This window comes from Bos mutus, chromosome 15 (assembly GCF_027580195.1).
Source record: "Bos mutus isolate GX-2022 chromosome 15, NWIPB_WYAK_1.1, whole genome shotgun sequence".
NCBI classification, from domain to species: domain Eukaryota; kingdom Metazoa; phylum Chordata; class Mammalia; order Artiodactyla; family Bovidae; genus Bos; species Bos mutus.
Genome location: NC_091631.1, coordinates 12,057,565 through 12,066,476, shown reverse-complemented (window position 1 = coordinate 12,066,476; position 8,912 = coordinate 12,057,565). Strand labels below are relative to the sequence as shown.

The 8,912-nt window shown below is 34.9% G+C and overlaps 1 non-coding gene across 1 annotated transcript; it reads right to left on the bottom strand.

Annotated features, from left to right (window-relative positions):
• Positions 1–271: 271 nt before the first annotated feature.
• Positions 272–343, bottom strand: TRNAY-AUA (transfer RNA tyrosine (anticodon AUA)). The gene has a single exon. It is a non-coding gene; the product is annotated as a tRNA-Tyr (tRNA).
• Between the last annotated feature and the right edge of the window lie 8,569 nt (positions 344–8,912).

Sequence of the window (8,912 nt, the reverse complement as noted above, 5' to 3'; positions counted from 1 at the left end):
ATTCCAGCTTGTGCTTCCTCTGACCCAGCGTTTCTCATGATGTACTCTGCATATAAGTTAAATAAGCAGGGTGACAATATACAGCCTTGACGTACTCCTTTTCCTATTGGGAACCAGTCTGCTGTTCTATGAAGAAGAAGTGAAGTGAAGTCACCCAGTCATGTCTGACTCTTTGTGATCCCATGGACTGTAGCCTACAGTGCTCCTCCATCCATGGGATTGTCCAGGCAAGAGTACTGGAGTGGGTTGCCATTTCCTTCTCCAGAGGATCTTCCCAACCCAGGGATCGAACCTGGGTCTCCCACATTATAGGCAGATGCTTTACCATCTGAGCCACCAGGGAAGCCCAATGGGCAACAGGGAAGCCCTGTTGTTCTATGTCCGGTTCTAACTGTTGCTTCCTGACCTGCATACAGGTTTCTCAAGAGGAAGGTCAGGTGGTCTGGTATTCCCACGTCTTGAAGAATTTTCCACAGTTTATTGTGATCCACACAGTCAAAGGCTTTGGCATAGTCAATAAAGCAGAAATAGATGTGTTTTTTTGGACCTCTCTTGCTTTTTTGATGATCCAGCAGATGTTGGCAAGTTGAGCTCTGGTTCCTCTGCCTTTTCTAAAACCAGCTTGAACATCTGGAATTTCACGGTTCATGTATTACTGAAGCCTAGCTTGGAGAATTTTGAGCATTATTTTACTAGTGTGTGAGATGAGTGCAATTGTGGGGTAGTTTGAGCATTCTTTGGCATTACCTTTCTTTGGGACTGGAATGAAAAATTACCTTTTCCAGTCCTGTGGCCACTGCTGAGTTTTCCAAATTTGCTGGAATATTGAGTGCAACACTTTCACAGCATCATCTTTTAGATTTGAAATAGCTCAACTGGAATTCTATCACCTCCACTAGCTTTGTTCATAGTGATGGTTCCTAAGACCTACTTGCCTTCACGTTCCAGGATGTCTGACTAGGTGAGTGATCACACCATCGTGATTATCTGGGCCATGTAGATCCTTTTGTATGCTTCTGTGTATTCTTGCTTCCTCTTCTTAATATCGTCTGCTTCTGTTAGGTCCCTACCATTTCTGTCCTTTATTGAGCCCATTTTTGCATGAAATGTTTCCTTGGTATTTCTAATTTTCTTGAAGAGATCTCTAGTCTTTCCCATTCTGTTGTTTTTCTCTATTTCTTTGCATTGTTCGCTGAGGAAGGCTTTCTAATCTCTCCTTGCTATTCTTCGGAACTCTGCATTCAAATGGGTATATCTTTCCATTTCTCCTTTGCTTTTTGCTTCCCTACTTTTCACAGCTATTTGTAAGGCCTCTTCAGACAGCCGTTTTGCTTTTTTGCATTTCTTTTTCTTGGGGATGGTCTTGATCCCTGTCTCCTGTACAATGTCATGAACCTCCATCCATAGTTCATCAGGCACTACCTGTTTGAGTGAGTGAGTGAAAGTTGCTCAGTCGTGTCCAACTCTTTGTGACTCCATAGACTACATAGTCCATGGAATTCTCCAGACCAGAATACTGGAGTGGGTAGCCTTTCCCTTCTCCAGGGGATCTTCCCAACCCAGGGATCGAACCCAGGTCTCCCGAATTGCAGGCTGATTCTTTATCAGCTGAGCTATCAGGGATAGTTCATTAGGCACTACCTGTTTATCACCTTCTAAATTCATATCACAATGCTAGATGCTAGGAAGAGGCTCCTCAGACTTCACTAGGATAAATTATTCTTTTTTCATGTTTAAAGAGTTTTATTTTATTTTTTTCACCTTTTTAAAATTTTTTAACTTTTTTTAAAATTTTATTTTATTTTTAAACTTTACAATATTGTATTGGTTCTGACAAACATTGAAATGAATCCGCCACAGGCATACATGTGTTCCCCATCCTGAACCCTCCTCCCTCCTCCCTCCCCATACCATCCCTCTGGGTCATCCCAGTGCACTAGGATAAATTAAATTAAAAATTTTTTTTTTTTTTTTTTAAATTTAAATTTATTTATTTTAATTAGAGGCTAATTACTTTACAATATTGTATTAGTTTTGCCATACATCAACATATTTTATGTTTTGGTGTGGGGAATAGGATTCAATAGAAGATGACTTATTCCTTAGTCATTTCTCTGCTCATAAATTTTGTTATCTCTTCTCTTCCCTAGGCAAATTATCATGACCTGAATTGTGAAGAGCTATAGTGCAATTCACGCTGTTGTGTGTATACTTAAATACCAGTCTTCTCCCATGAAGTATAAACTTCTTTTGGCTGGGCCTCTATATTATAGTTCATTAGGTTTCCTGCAATACCTATAATATTATGTTATGTGTAGAGGAACTGTTGATAAAGTGCTAAGGAGTTCTGTTACTAATTCTACCTTGAATTAGAAAATCAGAGAATTTATTATTATGTATTTTCCTGGACAGTTATATCTGAGTTTGGAAACAATCATAAACTAACTCAAAAATGTCTTATTTATGGCTTTAGTTCCAATTTATTACTCAAGTGCAATTCACTCTGCCTCCTTGTAATATACCAAATCATAAAGAAAGCATGTATTCCAACTTCATCAAGTTCAATTGCACTTGACAAATGCTTTCAGACCATGAAAGAGTTCCACATAAAGAAATGTAAATTTCTGGAAATACTGAAATGTAGATATTTTCTAGAGGATATTGTTCTGTTTTACAGAGGAATAAATGTTCAAAACATTAGATGCTCGAACATATGTCAATCAAAACAAAGCTACAGATACTGTATTAAATACACAAATTACAAATATGTAATATAGGCTTCAAATTGTTCATGAAAGTTTTATAATGGTATTTAAACAGTATTTAATAAAAAATTGTTAAATAAAGTTGTTTTCTTTTTCATTAAGATATATAAATTTTGTGGAATATTTCATATCAATTTGTACTATTTGAAAAAAAAATTTTTAAAGAAAAATATTAAATTTGTGGTGTTTAGTATTTTTTAACTGATATGCAATTTAATGATTATTTTCATGTAAAATATTTAAAAGTAAACAGAAAATCCTGATTTATGTGTTTTTAATACTTAATATTTTAATCACTTGTTTCTTAACTTGTATTCTAGACATTTTCTTCCTGTTTCCTGCGATAATTTGCCTAGCATTGTGTTTTTAAGTGCAATTGTGACATAAATAAACAATGTAATGAAAACACTGGAAATGGAGTTCAGGAACCTCTGCTTTGAAATCTACTCTGTTAGTGATAGAGCAAATAATGTGGCCCTGGGAAACTTCCATCTACACTAGCACAGTTTCCTCACTTGCTAGACTTAAATCATTGTCCTGAAGATTAAGGATTTTGCACCGAAAACTTTGCAGACATCTAGACAGTTCATGTATAAAGGCACACTTACACACCAATATTACAACGAATATATATTTCTTGCTAGAGTTTACTTATCTCTAATCTTTTAAAGTTTAAATAGAAAAATGGTAATATATTCATAAACCTGAGGCTGTAACTTAACAAGAAGAAACCCTCAAGCAAACACAACCATGCACTTTTTTCTTCCTCTTGCAAAATTGATGCCTCCTAGAAGCATAAAATCTTGGTGAATTTTCTATTCTGTTGTGGTTTGTCTTCAGTAATCTAAAAATATTTCCATTGAAAGTGCTGCATAGTTTCAAGTTTAGAACTTCCAACCATGTAGTTTAAAAAAAAAAATAAGCAAGGCTTTGTCTTAGACTGTTCCAGATGCTATAATAATAATACCATAGACTAGGTAACTCAAATAATATTTACTTGTTACTTTTCTGGAGATGGAGAAGTCTAAGATCAGGGTCCCAGCAGATTCATCGTCTCGTGAGGCTGGCTTCCTGTTATATAGACAGTAATTTTCTCCTTATGTCCTCACATGAGAGAGTTCTGTGGGGTCACTTTTATAAAGGCACTAATCCCACTCATGAGGGCTAATTCCTCATGATTTAATCACTTCTCAAAGGCCCGTACTTCCTAATACCATCACATTAGGACTTTAGATTTTAAGACAAATTTGGAGTAGAGGAGGAAAAACACTCAGTCCATAACATGATTGAAACTGCTCTACCAAGTAATACAACTTATATTAATTTTTCAGCAAACATATTAGTTCCTGGGCTTCTCCAGTCTCCTGTGTCTTCAAGACTTAAGATTTTAATTATTACCACTCAAACTCTAATCCCATATGTTATGGGGAGTGTAGGTGGTCCCAATATTTCTAGAGATTATTTGGGTCTTAGATATTCTTCTAGCTTCTCTTTCTTGCTTCTACTGAATTATTAATAAACATTCTACCTTTGCATCCTTTCAGTCTTGAGCCGTTTCTGCACTTGCCCATCTCAGGGACTGATCTAAATTCTATTTTCCCCAAAGTTCCAATACCTCTGAGTATATTTTGACAGGCTTTACCAAAGTTTTGTTTACTAATAGAGTTAGAAGTAATGGGTTTAGAGAAGAGGAAAATGATGTATATTAAAATGGGGCACCCCTTGTAAATTACTTAAAATCATATTTTAGAAAAGCAGACATGAAGACTTTCCATGTTCCAGTCACTGCCAGAGGGTTTTACAGAAAATACTACACAATAGCCATAAGAGTTGATAAAAGACTATTTTAAAAAAATACTGAATATAGTTGATTTAAAGTGTTGTGTTAATTTCTGTTGTATGGCAAGCTCAGTTATGCATACATAAATATATATATGTTCATTTTCATATTCTTTTCCATTATGGTTTATCATAGAAGAAGACTATTTTTCACCCTATTCTTTACCAGAAAAAAATCCTGCTCAAGTTTTCATAGCCAAAATCAAAACCTTAAAAGAAGTCTCTTGGCTTTACTCATTGTTTAATTATGGCATCAGGATTCTAATGTGAAATATTGGAATTGGGGTGCGGTGGGTGTCAGGTGACACCTCCTGAACCCAGTTCAAATTCAGTATCACAGATGGAGACAGTGGGATGAAATGTTCATCATGAAGTGATACAAGGCAGTACACATAGCCTTGCATGAATTACCCTAGCCTAAAAATCAGAACCTGAATCCAGGCAAGTTAAATCCTCTGGGTCTAACTGCAGACTGATAAAATAAAAACTCATGCTTAAAGTCAAGGTAAAAGAATTTCAACATAAAATTGTTTTTATGCCCATTTTGACCTACTCCTTTCCCTCTAGTATGTACTGTGCATCTGTATTATGTGTTGAGCAGACCTCCCCAATAACAGAAATAACTGCTGAACCATAAAGGTCAAAGTTTCTCCTTCTGGTATCAGCCATGAAACTCCTTCCCGGTGGCTCAGGCTGTAAAGAATCCAAAGAATTTGCCTGCAATGCAGAAGACTCAGGTTCCATCCCTGGGTTGGGATGATCCCCTGGAGAAGGAAATGGCAAACCACTCCAGTATTCTTGTCTGGGAAATCTCATGGACAGAGGAGCCTGGTGGGCTGCAGTTCATGAAGTCACAAGAGTCACACTTGTGACTAAATCATTACCACCAAGTGACTCTTAGAAAATAACATTTCTTTCTCAAATCTGTAAGCGGCCACAGTGACCAACCACTCGCATGTGTGTGTAGACATTCTCAGGGCTCTCTGAAAGACTGTTTCCTGTGTTATAATCCTCAATTAAGCTTGCGTAAAACTTTCTATTTCTTTCTTTGATTCAGTACTGATTAGTTTCTTTCCTTTGATAAAAAGCTACCTTAAATTGAAGGGATAGAGAGACAGTTCAAAAATGCAATATAGAAACAATCAAATAAACATACAATATGGAAGATTCTATAAGACGAATTTATTTCTCCAAAAATTAAAAATTGAATTTGAGGAGAAGAGTGCTATTATAGCTAGAATAAAAGAGACTTAAACAACTTTAAATAGCCAAATACAGTGCTTACACTTCGTTTGAAAATTGATTTGGATCAAGCAAGTGTAAAATAAACTCCATGGGTCAACTGGGGCAGTTTAAATATGGGCTTGATGTCACATGGTAGTAAGTAATGTTAATTATTTAAAAGACTTTTATTATCATGTTGGTTAATGAGTAAAAGAGAAGTCTATATCAGTGTATAAGGCTTTATGAGAAATGGAAATATATGAAAATATGAATAAAATGTCAGAAGGAGGGATACATGAAACACAGTGGCAAAATTTTATACTTATTTTATCAGAATGAAGTATACAGTATTTCATAATAGTATTAATTCTACTTTTATATTTTGGTAATTTCATTTATAAAAGGCTATTTTTTAATTTTAAATTTAAATTTATTCATTTTAATTGGAGGCTAACTACTTTACAATATTGTATTGGTTTTGCCATACATCAACAAGAATCCGCCACCAAGTGGCCCTGGGGCAATCTCACATACAATTTGCTAATAATACAAATTTAATATAACCTATAATGAAAATTATTATTCTACCAATACTTAACATGAGTTAGATGTCTCAAGCTAATATTAAACTAAATTATATAATTTACATATCAACACACATTGGAATAAGCCATAATATTTCTAGAAATTGTCAAAATAGGTAAATGTTAAATCATATTCATGATTGCATTCTGAAAAATCTCATATATTTAACCTTGGGTTGCCTTATAATGTGTACCCCAATTATAAATTATCTCTAGTTTTACAGATGGAAAAATTATAGATACTGATAAAAATATGGATATTACTAAAACTGATAGAGCTAATCATTGATAATACATATGCAAATCTATCTAAAAACTCCTTTTTAGAGACTCATGCTTTGTACTAACTACTGTGACAAATTCTTCAACAAAGGTAATGATTTAACATGGTGTAGCCTCCCAAACTTTTTAATTTATTTGGCAATGAAATTCATCATTTCCATGGCACACAAAAGACATATGTGTGAATATGTACATGTAGTTGACGTCTGTTCTTCAGAATGTTTACTCAATCAATAAACATGATTTAAACTAATATATTAATATTAATAAATTATTATATCAATTGTCTCATTTGTTAGACTGGCTTGAATGACTTTACTTATAAAAACTAAAATGGAAGTCACTGTCTTTTTAAGATTTAATGTTCTATCACATCAAATATTTATTACATTGCTACTATATAAATTAAAATAAGAAAATTAGAAATATAAAATATAAAAGCAAATATATATAATCTCAATTTAGAGTCATGTTTTATATTTTTAATATTATATGAATGGTTCGATATTTACATTCAGTTTTATTTGATGGATGAAGAATTTAAAGAAATCTTCTGAGATGTCAGCATATTATGTAAGAAAATGAGAGAAATCATAAAGATGCATAATTTCAATATAGGTAGAGTAGTGAATGAAAATCTTTTAAATCATTAAAGGGGTAGGAGTCAAGAAAGCAACAATTAAATAGATAAAAGAAAGGAGAGATACCTGGAAGTCTATAGAAAGGTATATAAAAGTAATATCATGGGTCCTAATAATAGGATTAACCTAGGAAAAAGTAATAAAAATAAAAAATGATTAGTGATATTGATTAATGGAATATATATAATCAGATAAACAGATCTACATATCCCAATAATGTTTCAATCACAATGGAGTTCAATAGAAGAATTCTACAGAGATTAGATCTATATTCAGACATTCACCAAATTTATTAAGTATCTGGGCTCCGAAATATGCTCACTTTCTTATCTTAGGTAAGACATTTATCCTCTGCGAAACGTAGTATCTAAGGTTTAAGACTAGCATCTATGACAGAGTTGTAGTCAAGAGTAAAGGGAATAAAGTATGTTCTGCTGCTGCTGCTGCTAAGTTGCTTCAGTCGTGTCCGACTCTGTGCGACCCCATAGACAGCAGCCCACCAGGTTCCCCCCTCCCTGGGATTCTCCAGGCAAGAACACTGGAGTGGGTTGCCATTTCCTTCCCCAGTGCATGAAAGTGAAAAGTGAAAAGTGAAAGTGAAGTCGCTCAGTAGTGTCCGACTCTTCGTGACCCCATGGACTGCAGCCTACCAGGCTCCTCCGTCCATGGGATTTTCCAGACAAGAGTACTGGAGTGGGGTGCCATTGCCTTCTCCGAAAGTATGTTCTATGTATGTCAATAACATACTAACAATGAAAAATGCCATTGGTTAATATGATCATAAACATTATTATTTATCATGTGTGCTTTATGTTGAAGGACTTCCCTGATGGCTCAGAGAGTAAAGCGTCTGTCTACAATGCTGGAGACCCAGGTTCGATCCCTGGGTTGGGAAGATCCCCTGGAGAAGGAAATGGCAATCCACTCTAGGACTATTGCCTGTAAAATCCCATGGACAGAGGAGCCTGGTAGGCTATAGCCCATGGGGTCGCAGAGTCAGACACGACCCAGCGATTTCACTTTCTTTCTTTCTTTTATGTTGAAGACACAGGATTACTGAAGCAGTCTTTATAACTGCTATATTTCCAGTGGAGCAAGGGTTTAATAAATGTGAATTATTTTAAATTAATTTATTGAAAACTTTAAAGCTTGCTCACAAATTCACACTTTTTTTTTTAAAACAAAATTGAGAAATAACCTATTTTCTCTTTTTCCCTTCTCTAGTCCCAAAGCAGAATCCTCATGGAAAGTGAGCAGAGTAAATGAATACTTTCTTGAGTTGGGTGTGTTTATTATGAAATAAAATAACTGATGCTCCTGAGTCATAACTGGAATAGTCTGGGACTCCATTTTCCATGATTTGAATCATCCTCCCCAGGGAAGTCACAAGGGTACGCTAGGTGTAACAGTTTATGGAGCAAAAAAGATGAAGAGACTCATTGTTAATACATGCCTACTAGAGATAAAACGGTGTCATTAAAACTGAGGCTTTTTACAGTCATAATTTCTCAAGGCTCACCCATGATAAAAACCAACATCTGACTTGAGTTTATTTCCTACTTATCTAATTGGAGGTC